General features: G+C 43.6%; 1 protein-coding gene across 2 annotated transcripts in view; it reads left to right on the top strand.

The window, feature by feature from the left end:
• MMP16 (matrix metallopeptidase 16) overlaps positions 1 to 16,606 on the top strand; it is a 318,808-nt gene that overhangs the window by 231,271 nt on the left and 70,931 nt on the right. The window lies entirely within an intron of this gene.

The raw sequence follows: 16,606 nt of genomic DNA, 5'->3' as shown, positions 1-16,606 counted from the left end.
ACGTCGATAGGATGTGATCTGTTTTAAAAATCAAATTGAAAAAATGCGAATATTCGGAATTGCGAATATTCACCGCGAAATTCGAAATATAGCGCGATTTCTCGAATATGCTATATTCGAGTCGAATATTCGCAATGCGAATATTCGTGAGCAACACTATCCGTGAAGTCCGAAACTTTGGCAACCACAGATGGGTTGGATACTAATGAATCTTGAAGTGGCTAATGTTGACTAAGTGTCATTTCCTGCTTAAAAAAAATGCTACTTCATGGCAATCCATCCAATGCTTTTTTGCACATAGGGGGTTATTTACTAAAGGCAAATCCACTTTGCACTACAAGTGCAACGTGCACTTGAAATTAGGGTTGTCCCGATACTACTTTTTTAAGACTGAGTACTTTTTTTTTTTCAAGTACTCGCTGATACCATTTACAGATACTTTTTTTTAATGTCATGCGACAGTGGCACATGTGTCATTTTTTTTTTTTTAATTCATTTTTTTATTATTTATTGCAATTTCTTATTTTTATCAGCCCTGTTGGGGGGCTTTGGTGAGATATCAGGGGTCTTAACAGACCGCTGACATCTCCCCTTTGAGACAGAGAAAGGGACAGAGGATAGAGATTCCCCAGTCCCTTTCTCAGCAGCACTGAAAATTAATGGAGAGAAGACCGCGGCTCCTCTCCATTCATAACAATACAAGTAAAAAATGCGCAAGTGAGCAATGCTTCTGGTATCAAACCAGCACCATATGAGAGGAAGGGTTAAAGTCAATATATAATGTTTAACATTAGCTGACACAGGGATGAATAATAAAAGTCTGTGAATTGTTGATGAGGTTATACACTTTCAGGGCTGCCATCAGGGGGGAACAGAAACCATGTTCCAAATCTATAGGAGGAAAACAAGGGAAGAGGCGCCTCTGGGTGTAATAGTTTTAAAACCATTTAATAAGGTTAAAAACGTAGGTAATGGTCACTCACATTTTAGAAGTGACAAATAGGCATGTAAGTCAGTAATCCTGAGGTGGGGAGAGGTGTCATCCGGCCGTCACTGTCATCCAGGGTCTGCTGGAGCACTGTGTGGACTCACTGTCACCGCTGATGGAGATGGTTGGCTGCGATGGGGAATCTTTCCAAAACGAGGCTTGGAGCGCAGGTGGACAGCAGGCGAGGGATGATGGCGTCACCGGGTATGCGACACGTTTCCGAGTGACAGGCAGCGAGTGGTGAGGCTGCCGCACTCCTTTTTCAAGCATGTGTCAATCACATGCTTGAAAAAGGAGTGCGGCAGCCTCACCACTGCTACTATTACACCCAGAGGCGCCTCTTCCCTTGTTTTCTTCTCCATTCATAAACTGAGACATCGTAATCACAGGTTACGATGTTTCAGTTATGTGAATGGACAGAGTCAGTGATCACTGACTTTGTTCATGCGCAAAAGGAAAGAGAAGGGTTTAGCGGCTCCTACCTACGCTCTTCATCCTGACTGATCGAGGAAAGAGGGGGCGGAGGGGGAAATGGAGCAGAACGGAGGGGGACATGGAGCATGGAGGGGAACGCGGAGCACAGAGTAGCAGAACAGAGGGGACTGGAAGAGGATACGAGGTCAGTCGGTGAGGAGGGGGGAGTTACAAGCACCGATCACCCTGTATAGATTTCAATAAAGTAGCTGAAAGGGGGGGGGAAAGCGGCTGTCGGGCTTTATTGAAATCTATACAGGGTGATCGTTGCTTGTAACTCCCCCACCGCACCGATCACCGCTATCACCGATCACCGGTATCAGGCGAAGCATGGGAGCATTTGCCCGAGTACATGTACTCGGGCAAATGCTTGGAATTGGTACCGATACTAGTATCGGTATCGGGACAACCCTACTTGAAATTGCACTGAAAGGGAAATAAAAAACAGCATTTTAGCTTGCACATGATTGGATAATAAAATCAGCAGAGCCTCCCCTCATTTCAGATCTACCCCTCAGATTTACAGCGACTGCACTTCCAAGTGCAATTTCAGTGCAATTTGTAGTGCACTTGTAGTTTGCACTTGTAGTGCAAAGTGGATTAGCCCTTCGTTATTAACCTCCATAGTCTCACAAGAAAACATGGTCTCATGGTCTTTGCTTAAATATGAAAGTTTAAAAAAAAGGAAATGCAAATTTTAATGAATCATTAAATAATAAAAAAAGACAATTTTTTTTTTCTTTAATTTAACATATCCCTTGATGAACTTTTGTGCATCAAGCCTGGTATGTTTGCTCTTAGCAATAAAATCCCTGTTGGGACCTTCTGAACATTTTGCTTCCAGGACGTAAATCTATTTTTCTAGCTGCATTTAAAATTGGGTCAGATTCAGGTGACCTATATGAGGACATGAATTAAACTAGGGCTTCCTCAAACATTCTTGGCTTTTTTCTCTGCTGGGAGTTGAATGGCTTGGCTGTCAATCTGCCAATTTAGTGTTCAGACAAGAGGTTAGCCATGCAGTTTTTACAAATTAGATGGACAGTCTGTTTACTGTCAACCCACATGGCTCATATTTCCCAGGAAAAAAAGATTAAAAAATGACTTCGGTAATACCTCTGGTTGCAAAGCACATCTGGCATTTACATTGAATAATACTTAACAAAGAGCTCTGGTCTAATTAAAAAGTAGGGAATTGTTTTAGCATGAGGAACACAAAGCTTCTAATTCACTCCCTGGTTATCTCTCACCTCGACTACTTCAACTTCCTCCTCATTGGCTTTTCTTTACATAGGCTATCCCCTTTTCAGTCCATCATGAATGCTGCTGCCAGGCACCTTCACCTCACCAACTGTTTAGTGTCTGCCACCCATCTATGCCAATGCCTCCACCCAACAGATTAAATTCAAAATACTAGCAATAACTTACAAAGCCATGCACAATTCTCTCCCTAGGTACGTCAATAACCTAATTTTTAAAATACTAACCAAATTGTTCCCAAGACCACCTGCTCTCTTGTCACCTTCTCCCATGCTCACCTTCGGGACTTCTACCGAGCCGCTCCCATCCTCTGGAACTTCCTACCCAATATGTCTATCTCCTACTCTATCTTACTTTATCAGCTCATCCCCCAATAGTTATTCTATTTTTTTTCTTACAGGTACCTATATAAAGCCATCAATTTATGCAGCGCTATACATATACTGTATATTACACCAGGGCTCAAAATTTCCCCTCGCCTACTCGCATTTTGCGAGTGCAAAATCGTTTCTGACGAGGAGCTGGGAGTGGGAGGGGGGAGTGCGGGTACCGCCGGCATGCGGAGATTGATCGGGAGCCGTTCTCCCATCAATCACCCCGGGAAGAGAAAAGCCGCGGGATTACATAGCTGATAACCCGCTGTTACAGCTTACTTTACATTGCAGCTCCCTCTGCTCCGCTCGCGATTACACACAGCCCCGCCTCCTGACCCCGTCCCTGTATCATATAGACAAGGTCCGGCCCCAGTCACTGTTTCATCCGGCCCGGCTGCATTCCCACCAGCTGCCCTCACTGCTGTCATCCTTATGGAGTTGTTATCTGCGGCAGGACAGCTCTGCATGGGTGGCAGGAGGATTACATTGGAGGCAGACAGTACAGGGCAGTAGCTGCCAAGCAACCCATCACAAGCTAGTTACCAGGAAAAGTTTGCAGCTCCCGCCCTCCTTCCAGAGCTGTCCGGCCGCCGATGTCCCTCTCCTGACTCCCGGGATCCATGCAGACCTGTTCCGGCCGCCGATGTCCCCCTCCTGCCTCCCGGGCTCCATGCAGAGCTGTCCGGCTGCAGAAGTCCCCCTCCTGCCTCCGGGGGGCCATGCAGAGCTGTCTGGCTGCCGATGTCTACCTCCTGCCTCCCGGGGGCCATGCAGAGCTGTCCTGCTGCGGAAGTCACCCTCCTGCCTCCCAGGGTCCAAGCAGAGCTGTCCTGCCTCCGGTGTCCCCCTCCTGCCTCTCTATATCCAGGTGGAGCAGTTCTGCCTCCGATTTCATCTATAGATGTGCCTTCCGCCCTGTGTAGGTAGGACATCAAAGAGAGCTGTCAGTACTGTGAAGTGCGTGTGTGAAGCCCAGGATGATGTGAAGAGGGGCCAATGCAGGAGTCTGGAGGTGGGGGGGGATTTTAAAGTGGGGGGGCGAGGACAGGAATTCAAAGGGGGAGGTAAGGACAGGAATTTAAAAGGGGGGATTAGGGCAGGAATGTAAAGGGGAAGGGATTTATACGAAGTGGTGGGTGGGGTGACGACAGCGATGTGAGGGGGGCTGAAGTTAGTAATTTGAAGGAGTGGGCCAATATAAATGGGGCAGAGAACTGGAATGTGATGGGGAGGTGATATTAATGGGGAATTGATATGAGGGGGTTTGAAGACACTGCTGTAAAGGGGGTGATATGAAGGGGGCTGTGATGTAGAGGGGGGTTGTGATGTGCAGAGGGGCTAAAAACACTATTCTGATGTGAAGTATCTGAGGCTAGGTTTATATCACTGCTACCTGTGTTCTGCATGTAGGCTGCTTTACATGCAGAAACACAGCGAAATAAGTCCCCTTACCCCCTGTTTTTTTAAATTGGGCTTCACCAAGCTAGTTTGGCGCTCACGAAAATGTGCAGTGCTTGCCTGGTGCTTCAAGGTGCTATTAGGAATCAAACATTGAATTCGGACCTCCGCTGGAATACAATTTTAGTGACTGGACCTCCGTGAATCTTAATTCAATAACCCTGATATAGACAGAACACGTCCCAGCATTGGACTGGCATTCTGTCAATCTGATACAGGCAGGGGGTCAGGAGGCAGGGCTGTGTGTAACCGCGAGCTGAGCGGAGGGAGCTGCAATGTAAAGTCAGCTGTAACAGCGGGTTATCAGCTATGTAATCCTGCGGTTTTTCTCTTCCCCTGTGTGATCGATGGGAGAACGGCTCCCAATCAATCCCTGCATGCCGCCGCTCCCTCCCACTCCCAGCTCCTCTTCCCCTGGGGCTATCCTCTGCACAGGTGAGCAGAGGCTACAATCGTGGGCACAGTGAGTAAAGGCTGAAATGGTGGGCACAGTGAGTAAAGGCTGAAATGGTGGGCACAGTGAGTAAAGGCTGAAATGGTGGGCACAGTGCGTAAAGGCTGCAATGGTGGGCACAGTGCGTAAAGGCTGCAATGGTGGGCACAGTAGGCAGAGGCTGCAATGGTGGGCACAGTGGGCAGAGGCTGCAATGGTGGGCACAGTGGGCAGAGGCTGCAATGGTGGGAACAGTGGACAGAGGCAGCAATGGTGGGCACAGGGGTGGCTGCACTGATAAAGTTTGTAATTTAATTCGGCATAAAACATGTAAGTGTCATTTCATGAGATAATTTGAGGGCGTGTTTAGGGGCAGAATTAGGGGTGGTGCAGGGTAGGGATTGGTTGGGTCAACTGGTGGCGAGTAACCCTTAAGGCCTGGCTAGTAGCGCAGGACTTGAAATTTTGAGCCCTGTATTATACATTCACTTCAGTCCCCGCCCTCAAGGAGATTACAATATAAGGTCCCTTACTCACATTAATACATACACATATAAGGGACACTTTAGACAGGAACCAAATACCCTACCAGCATGTCTTTGGAGTGTGGGAGGAAACCCACTCAGGCACAGGGAGAACATGCAAACACCAGGCAGGTAGTACCATGGCTGTGATTCGAACCAGTGACCCTAGTGCTGCTAGGTGGAATTGCTAACCACTTGGCCACTGTGCTGCACAACAATTATGTGTTTTTTTTTTATCACTTGACCTCCCTTTTTAGGGTGTAAGCTCTAACAAACAGGGCCCTCTGATTCCTCCTGTACCGAATTGTATTATAACTGTACTGTCTGTCATCCCTCATGTTGTAAAGCACTGCACAAACTGTTGACGCTATAGAAAACCTGTATAATAACTCTCAAAATCAATACATAGAATCGACTAATACTTATACTACTTTTTTTTGCAATGATGGAGATGCTAGTTTCCCATTTTACAGCCCTCTAGTGTAAACTACCAGTGGTATACCTAGGATTTTGAAGAATCATGGGAAAACCATGGAGGTAACATCTCCAAAACTTTGTGGTATACAATGTCAGATAGTGGGAATGGTCAAAACATGTGAAGCGTAGTTAAATGTTGCCTAAGCTGAGCTTGCAAGCTATAGCCACTGTATTTGTATGCCAAAAAGTAGTTTATACTACTTAGACTATGTTGACAATATGACCACATACTTCCTAAGCGGTTTCTGTCTCTGAACTGCTCCTGAGCACAGAGCTATAAATACTGTATTCCTGTAGTCCCAGGATTATGCAGCATGGAACTGCCATTTGGTTGGTTGATTCTGTGCTGGGCCATACAACATTTGTTGGTCCTAGAAGAATATGCTTAAGTGGGCTGGTAAAAGAGCATGGTGGGCTTAGGATCCAAACAACATTTACCAGCATGTTAAACATAATATGGAAAAATAAACCCCCAAAAAACATTACAGCATTAGGTAATAGAATTATGTGTGCCTAACTAGCTGTCCATGGTGGACCCCAGATGTTGGCTGCTATGGATCTATAGGCATTCTTTCCTTCTGCCCTGCATAACCTGCAGATTATGTCTGAATAGGATCTGCCATCTAACATGAGAAAAAGTTCTAAAGGTCGGTTTTAGGATGCAAAATGTATCATACAATGTTACTATTAGCAGGCAGCAGATGTTCCAAGGGTTAAATGCTCAACTTTAGGGGATCATTTTCTTGCTTTTTATTTTCCTGCAGGACCATTCACAGGGCATCCTGTGAGCCAGGTATGGTTCCTCACAGGGTGGATAAAAGTCAATGAGACCTTAGAGTGGAACTTGTAACATGTTCCCACTCATGCAGCTCCTCCCCGATCTGCTGCCTGTAGTGACAGCAAGCCAGGGATCCTTTCCCCAAACTTGCGGTCACTATTTAAAAAAAAAACGTGGCCGCGTGGGCTCTGCTCGCCTGGCTGTGTCATTCATTCACAGAATTTTGTGAATGAGAGAACTACAACTACTGGCTGTTGAGCACTCTAGGTAGTTCATTGTCTCTTCCTGTCGGTGTGTAACTGCCTGCCTGTACAAGGTACAAACATACAACTTACACTGCTGATCGTGGGTGCAATGCTTTCCAGGCTCTTGGTAATAAAAAATAAAAATACTGCCTTTTATTTTTTTTTTACCTGCAAAAAGATGTTCGTATAATTTTAGTTTTTTACAAAGTTGAACTTACTGTATCCTTCAATCTATCAGCATGTCTTTGAAGTGTGGGAGGAAACCTATGCAAACACAAGGGGGAACTTACAAACTCCCATGCACGTAGTGTCCTGTTTGGGGTTTAAATCAAGGACCCCAATTCTGCAAGAATCCATTAGTGGAGCAGGGGAGAGGACACTGGTAAAAAGAGGAGAGAGTAAAGCATGAATACAGAAGAAATGGGAAGAGCAGAAATGATATGTGACCTGTGCACTGTGGCAAGACTTCACCCTGCACTGGGTGCCCAAGGGTACACTGGGTAATTTAGGAGAAAAGCAATATCTCAATTTATATTTGGAATGTTCTTTATTTTATTTTAAAATATATGTACAGAGGGGCCCAAAATGTATACACACTTCAAAATGAAAAATATATGCATACCAATTTTATTACTAGATTTTATATAAACATCAATGTGTAGCTGTAAGTAATGTTTAAATCATGCAATCACATTAGGTGCTCAAAGTGGTCAACATTAGCATCCAGACACTTTTTTGATTTTGGTGAACTACTGCATTAACTACACTGACATTTCAATTTCTTCATGTAGTGCAGGTGCCTTTCTATGGTACACCACATCCTTTAGTGCTCCTCACAGATAGAAATCGCGGGGTGTTAATTCCAAGGAACGTGGAGAGAATTTGACAGACGAGTTAGGCCAGTGATGGCAAACCTTGGCACCCCAGGTGTTTTGGAACTATATTTCCCATGATGCTCAACTGCACTGCACAGTGCATGAGCATCATGGGAAATGTAGTTCCAAAACATCTGGGGCGCCAAGGTTCGCCATCACTGAGATAGGCTCTCATGTCTCTGTGATAGGGAGGTGGTGCGCCATCTTGCTGGAAGTAAAATTGCTCATCCGCGTAAACCGCATGAATGGCCGGTAAAATGGATGTACAAAGCATGTCGCGGTACACTGGAAAAGTGACCCTGTCTTCAAAAAAGAATAGTCCAATTAAACGCTTGCCGCACGCAGATATACGTCTGCAGAATGGCACGGGCAGGCAAAAGGACGTACCTGTATATGTCCCCTTTAAGAAGTGGTTGTTGAGGGGGCGCACACATGCGCCCGGTGCCGCGATCTTGGTGAGCGATCTCTTGATCGCTGTGGGCATTACCGGGATCGTCTCACGGAGAGATAGAAGGCAGTGTTGCCAACCTACCAGATTGAAATTTACTGGCAAGACACCCGAAATTTACTGGCGGAGCCACGTTTTTACTGGCATTTTACAAAATTACTAAATTAACATTTTAGGTGCAAATTTCAGTATTTATTCAGTATTTTGTACGCTAGGCAAATAGCAATGTGATTTAAGGTAGATATTAAGGTAAAAATAAATATTTTTGTTATTTTCGATATAAGGGCAAATTATTTAGTCACATCACCCCCTGTCTCCATCCCCTTCTGCAGTGCCTCCAATCTCCCCCTGCCTCCAATCTCCCCCAGGCCCCATGCCTCCATTTCCCTCTGCGGTGCCACCAACAACCCCTGTCTCCATCCCCCACGCTCTGCGATGCCACCATGCCCCTCTGCGGTGCCTCCAATCTCCCCCTGCCTCCATTGCCCCCTGCCTCAATCCCCCTCTGCGGTGCCTCCAATCTCCCCCTGCCTCCAATCTCCCCCTGCCTCCATCCCCCTCTGCGGTGCCACCGCAGCCACCATCACCCCCTGCCTCCATTCTCCATGCGCAGTTCCAAGCCGAACCGATCTCGGCTATTTTTACTGGCACATTCTCGCAACCACGGACATTTACGAACGGGGGGAAAAAGTGCCCGTTTTTACAAACTGTCCGTAAAAATACGGACGGTTGGCAACACTGATAGAAGGGGAGATGTTAGTGTAATCACAACATCTCCCCGTTTTGCCTAGTAACACTGTCACTGATCGTCTTCCCTGTCATCGGGAACACGATCAGTGACATGTCATAGCAAGCCATGCCCCCCTACAGTAAGAATCACTCCTTAGGGAACACTTAACACCTACAGCGCCACCTAGTGGTTAACCCCCTTCACTGCCAGTGTCATTTTCACCATACCCAGTGCATTTTTATAGCACTGATCGCTGTAAAAATGACAATGGTCCCACAAATGTGTCAAAAGTGTCGGATGTGTCCGCCATAATGTCGCAGTCATGATAAAAATCGCAGATCGACGCTATTACTAGTAAAAAAAAAAAAATGTATTAATAAAAATGCTATAAAATTATCCCCTATTTTGTAGAAGCTATAACTTTTGCGCAAACCAATCAATAAACACTTATTGCAATTTTTTTTTACCAAAAATAAAAACAGAGGGAAAAAAATATTTTTTTAAATCTTTTTGGGATATTTATTATCGCCAAAAGTAAAAAATATTGAATTTTTTACAAAATTATCGCACAAAAAAAAAAAAAACGCAGAGATGATCAAATACCACCAAAAGAAAGCTCTATTTGTGGGGAAAAAAGGACGCCAATTTTCTTTGTGAGCCACGTCGCACGACCGCTCAATTGTCAGTTAAAGCGACACAGTGCCAAATCGCAAAAAGTGACCCGTTCATTTAGCAACAAAATGGTACATGGCTTAAGTGGTTAAACTCCTGACAACATACCACTTCAAAATGGTCTTGCGTTGCTCGAAAGTTAAGTGTACCCTTGCCATTTTCTTTGACCCTCTCTGGACAGTCACATGATGACCTCAGCAAAGGTGTGACTACGGCATCTTTAGGGGAAACATAATACTACACATTGCTGCCATAATTCAATTTGGGTTTTAAAAAAGGGCATAGATATCTACTGTTGAAATGTGCATATATTTTACAGTAAAACCTTGGTTTGAGAGTAACTTGGTTTAAGAGCGTTTTGCAAGACAAGCAAAATGTTTTAATAAAATTTGCCTTGATATACAAGCAATGTCTTGATATAAGAGTAGCGTCATGTCACAACCGAGTATAAAAAAGAAGAGAGGAGCCTCCAAGTGTCACAATATTGTTACATTTAATGAAGGTACAACATTTAGCAACTTATTGCTACACTTAGAAGTGCCTCTCTTGGCAAAAAAATGCTTTGATATACAAGTGCTTTGGATTACAAGCATGTCTCTGGAACGAATTATGCTTGCAAACCAAGGTTTTACTGTATTTATTTTTTTTAAACTGGAGTTTTACTTTGACTGTGCTGTAGTGCTAGATTTGAAGCCCAGATTACATAGGTAGTCAGTAGGAGTCGTAAAGTAAAATGTAAGAACATGGAATGTGATATTGTACTGTTTGTACTAGGCACGATTTCAGTGTCCGTATTTGGCAGGTCTGTCTTTTTAAGGTCACAAGAATCCCAGTGTATCGGTAATGTGCGTTTTGCAAGTAAAGTTTATATATGAATTCCAATGGGCTCTGTTGTCAGTTTCTAGGGATTGTAGGCTGTTTTAAATATAGATAAAAGACATCCACTGCAGCCTCTGATAACCACTCTGAAATCAAGCTAGCGTGATACACTCCTGTTATTATTTCTAAAGCTATAACACAGCTGATGATTACTATACCAGTTTTAAATGACTCGGTTTTAAAATAGCTCTTTGGGTTTTCATAGCCAAGAGCTGTGTTTCTGTTTGAACAGCCTGGGCAAGGACTTCCTTCCTTCAGAGTCTTGCCACTATTCTCTTTTATATTGGATACACACAATGCCACCTGAAGGAAATGCTAGCCTCTCCCTTCACTGTGTTGTCTATAATGTCCAGGGATTTTTTATTAGCATGCCTGGAAATCTAAATAAATTATGGGAAAAAGAGATATCAGGCCTGGCCTCCTACAAATTCCATGTTTATTACTCCCTGGACAACTGTGATCATCTGTTCCCAACTGGTGGGGGGGGGGGGTGAGAGAGAGAGAGTCGTCCTTGACCCTAGAAACATGGTCAGACCATCTAACCTTGATCTTTAGTAGTTTTAGCTGTGGATGCCATTAGTTGTAAGAGGTACACTGTGTTTATGGTTAGGGCCAAAACAACTAATCAATTCATCGACTAATCGATCATAAAAATAGTTGTCAACTATATTCATAATCAATTATTCAGCCAGCCGATTAGTTGGCCTGCATACAGAAAGCATTATTTAGAAACTCTCACTCTTATGATTCCGGACATATCTCTATTATCAATGTCCAAGACCTTTTTAGCAACTCCTCTATCAAACCCTTTGCTAACATCCAACAGGAATTCCAACTACCGCCCACTACACTGTTCACCTACCTCCAGCTTAAACATTGCCTATCCAAACTAGCTAACCCCTTATATGCCATACCCGGCTTGGTGTGGCGTTTCCTCACCAAAACCAACTCTAGGCAAAAGGGTATCTCACTCATTTACACTACCTTCAGCTCAAAGACCTTTATAAAATCCAAACCCTTACTACAGTGGGAGACGAACATGAATGCCACATTTACTTGTTATCAGTGGACCCCACTGCCCTTCAGCATACACATAAATCTACAAGCTGCTCTATGAGAACGAATTCTAAAAATTTCCCTCAGATGGTATTTATCCCCCGCTAAGCTAGCAACATTTTACAAACAAACCTCTCACCTATGTTGAAGAAACTGTGGTCAAACAGGTGACATCTTACATATTCTTTCAAATGCCTTGCCCTCCACACCTACTGGCAAGAGATACAGTGGAACCTCGGATTGCGAGTAACACAGTTAATGAGCGTATTGCGAAACGCTCATTAACCGTGTTACTCGCAATCCGAGGTTCCATTGTATCTCTTGCCAGTAGGTGTGGAGGGCCGGGCATTTCCAAAGTATATGTAAGATGTCACCTGTTTGACCACAGTTTCTTCAACATAGATGAGAGGTTTGTTTGTAAAATGTTGTCAGCTTAGCGGTGGTTTTAGAGTTCGTTCTCATAGAGCAGAGCAGCTTGTACATTTGTATATGCTGGAGGGCAGTAGTCCACTGATAATAAGTAAACTGTATTTCCTAAAATCCTAACTCTGTTTGCGAGTGTTTTTTTTTGCAAAAATAGCAGGATTCAGGCCAAAGCGGTGTGCAGTACTGGGTTTGGCATGAGGTTGGGGGGCGCCAGAGCTGATTCGGAAACGTCCGGAAAGGCCCGAGGACAGTTCGGCTGACCTTGGCAAACCTCGGAAAGTCTTTTTGAGGTTTGCCGAGGTCAGCCAAACTGTCCTTGGGCCTTTCCTGGCTGTTTCCAAGGCTCTCCGGCGCCTCCCACCTCTGGCCGCATGCAGTATTGTATGCCGTTGAAGTAAATGCGGAACAAATTATTTTCATTTCCATTGACTTCAATGGGGAAACTCGTTTTGATATGCAAGTATTTTGGATTACGAGAACGGATTATGCTCGTAATCCAAGGTTCCACTGTATTTCAAGTTATCTCAAGGGTGACCAACGCCCAAATATCCCCCCTCACCTGAGTTAGCCTTACTGAATCTGACAATGGAATCCTTTGCACCACCTGTCCGACAATTAATAACATACATCCTCCTGGCTGCCAGACTTAACATTACTAGACACTGGAAAAAAATGCAACCTCCCTCTTCAGCAGATACAATGGATCTGATCCATAAACGCTGCTCTGCTTGCATCCAGCAGAGGTTCCTATGGAAAATCCCATTCACTATGGCAACCCTGGCTACAGTGGCACCATTCTACCCATCAATTATTCCCACCAAGATTCAACAATAGTTTTTCTTTTCACCAATTTAATCTATTGTGAACTGACTTTGTACTTGCTCCTATTTGTTCTACTTGATAAAACTGTAGACGGGTATTGTTCTTGTTTATTCAAATCTATTTCGTAACCTTGGCTATTTGTTACTTGTATTGTTATGAATAATTTTCTTTTCAATAAAAATATTGAACCATAAATATACACAGATTTGGGTTATTTTCACCAAAACCATGTAACAGAATACATTTTGGCCTAAATTTATGAAGCATTATTATTTGCAAAATTTTATAACCGAAACAAGGAAAAACACATTGTTTTTTTTTTCAAATATATATTTTATTCTTTTTGTTTTGCAAAAAATGAAAACCCCATTATAATAATTTAGTTTGGGTACAATGTTGCATGACTGCGCAATTGTCATTCAAAGTGCGACAGCGCTGAAAGCTTAAAATTGGCCTGGGAAGGAAGGGGTTAAAGTGGTCTGGTATTGAAGTGGTTAAAAGCGATAGAGATACAATATCCCTATGGCTTACAAGAATTGAAGAGGTAAACAAGATGGAAGATCTGTTACTATTGGCCCAAAATTGATATGAGATTTACTTTAAAACTTGGGTTCAATGGAATATATTTAAATTCTCGGAGGAAGGAAAGGCCCTAATTGCATCTTGAGGTTTATTCAGCATAGCGTGGGAGGACTTACTGAGCCCCCCAGCCCCCTTGCCGGCGGCTATACCGGTCCTGGCTATTCCCATTACCTCACCTCCCTTCCTTTTTATCATTTTTTTTCTTTTTTCCCCCTTTCCTCACTTTTTACTGTAATTTATTTTCTTCTTACCTTTTCTAGTTTTATCCTTTTACTTTAAAGGTGTTAAAGAAAAATAAGTTGTCCATGCATCCAGGATGGCAAAGATTAATCGAATTTAGAGTGTGGATTCCCCCACTAATAGCCCAAGTCTTGAAGCTTCTATGATTATTGGGCATTTTGTATGACCGCACATATATTTTTATTAATCATGACTGATGTTGTACATTCAAGTTTGTATAGATCTGTTTTGTTTTCAATTTATTGATGTATCTGATCTAATGGATTGGCCGTTTTGTGTATGCTGGATAATTTAAATAAAGAATTTGAAAAAAAAAGCGATCTTTCAAAAATATCTGGTTCACAGATCCCTGCTGCAGGTTTCCTCTTCTTGGAGGATTCCGTTGCCTTTCATGGTCCAGTGGAGTCATTCTTTCTTGCATGGCCCTAGGAGAGATGCCAAGTCCATGTTGTCTGTACCAGTATGCCAACTGAGGCTGCATAGGATGCACATGTGCAGTAGAGCTTGGAATTATGTAATCCTGAATAGGGGGGGGGGGGGGGGGGTCTGCGCTTCCTGACTGTCATTTTTGGGAAGCATTGTAGGGCAAGCTGAAAGCCAGCAGTTTAAAACGTATTCATACATACGCAAGCATTGGTCCTAACCTCAACTGGTCAATACAAGTGTAATTGTGATATTTACTTTGTGGCTTTATAAAGTACTACTTTCCCTTCTTTCAGAAATTGTCACTTCCATTTAGTGCTAGCCACATGTCTTTAGGATTAGGTTATTTTGTCACACAGTCTCTGCTGCAAATGAGAATTGCCCCATTCAGCAAAGACCACATGAGCAAACTCTGCTGCAGGACAAGTACATATTTTCAGACCTCCTACTGTGGTTAATCTACCATATGTCGGCAAAACTGTCAACATAGATTTATTTTAACATTTGAGAAAAGATCTGCTTTAAACATTCTGAAAGAGTCCTTCTTATACTAATGTTAAAATCTTCTATTCATAACACTACTGATGTCCAATTGTTCTTTTTATGGTTCTTTGGATAAAAGGTTTATTTGGCAACTATTTTATATTCACTTTGGATATATGTCTGTATGTTAAGTCAAATACGTCTTCTGTTCCAAACTAAATAAGTACAGTTTTTCTAATCTTTCGCTATAAGTGAGACTTCCTACTTCTTTCATTAAAGCGGGAGTTCACCCATAAAAATTTTTTTACCCGTAGATTGATGCTCATTTTGTCTAGGGGAATCGGCTAGTTGTTTTAAAATCCGAGCAGTACTTACCGTTGTAGAGAGCGATCTTCTCCGCCGCTTCCGGGTATGGGTCTTCGGGAGTGGGCGTTCCTTCTTGATTGACAGTATTCCGACAGGCTTCCGACGGTCGCATCCATCGCGTCACGAGTAGCCGAAAGAAGCCGAACGTCGGTGCGGCTCTATACGGCGCCTGCGCACCGACGTTCGGCTACTTTCGGAAAATCATGACGCGATGGATGCGACCGTCGGAAGCCTGTCGGAAGACTGTCAATCAAAATAGGAACGCCCAGTCCCGCAGCCCATACCCGGAAGCGGCGGAGAAGATCGCTCTCTACAACGGTAGGTACAGCTTCGATTTTAAAACAACTAGCCGATTCCCCTAGACAAAATGAGCAGGAATCTAAGGGTAAAAAATGCTATTTCCGGGAGAACCTCCACTTTAAGGAGTTTTGCACATGTGGGTTTGTGTTTTGTAAGGTCCTGGAATGCAGTGTTTGAGTGTTGAATTGGGTCTTGTGTTATTCCCAAGTTTTCTCCTTCTATGTTAGATGGATAGATTATACTGTAGCTAGTTAGATACTGTAGATCAGGGGTTAATCGTGCATATCAGCATTATGGTTGCCTTAGGTCGGTTGTATTTGTAGGATTAAATGTCCAGAGCACCCTATCACCCTTGCATCAAATGTCAAGAGCCCCCCCCACCATCTCAATTCAAGAGCCCCCCCCCACCCCACCATCTCAACTCAAGAGCCCCAACCCTCCCTTATATCACAGTGCACCACCTTACCTTTTGCTGTTGCCAGGAAGCAGAAAGTGCAGGGTCTGGAGGCCAGAGTGCAGGGTCTGCCAGAGTCTTCTGAATGCTGAGACCATGGGAGGCAGGGACAAGGGTGTGCTGCGGCAGCACAGAGAGATGCAGGATCTGGTGGAGGAGTTCTGTCCTCTGCTGCTGACTGCTGAAACAAGATGAAGGCAGAAACAAGGGGGTTACTGTAGCTGCAGGAGAGGTGTGAGGGCCACATGAAATAACATGATTTGGCCCGTGGGCCACATGTACTATAGACAAATAGATGGATTTCACGAACCTGAAAAATGCTATAGATCCTCTCCCTTTCTCACCTGCTGGTGAATGGTCATTAGAATCTGTAACTTCTCTTACAGCTGTAATGTGGTAATTGGCAGCATGTGGTGTGCTGAGGATTGCAACATTGGGGAAACAGCAGTAGAAGTCCAGAATTCAAAGGATAGCAAGATGAATGAAGACTGATCTCAATAAGATGAGGTTTTGGTTGGAGAGGAGAGGGGCTTTCCAGAATGTGAGGTCAGGAAAATCTAAGTTTGGCTTCATATCCCAAAAATCGGACTTTCTGCTTTTGATGACTATACGGTCATATTAGCATATAATTGAAGAGAAATTCTTTAAAATCACATGGCACAAAGCTAAAACTAGATAGTAATATTAGACGTTTTATTGATGTGCTTATAAGGTTATATTGTGTAGTGTCAGCCATTTATGCCGAGTGTAGTGATTGGAGTTCAAAAACACACAACAGAGAATACAAGTAGCATCTGTTATAAATTAAAAGGTGTTCGCTTTGACGTGACTGCGTTGCA

Source organism: Rana temporaria, chromosome 5 (genome assembly GCF_905171775.1).
Source record: "Rana temporaria chromosome 5, aRanTem1.1, whole genome shotgun sequence".
NCBI lineage: Eukaryota > Metazoa > Chordata > Amphibia > Anura > Ranidae > Rana > Rana temporaria.
This window is presented reverse-complemented; position numbering and strand designations above follow the sequence as displayed.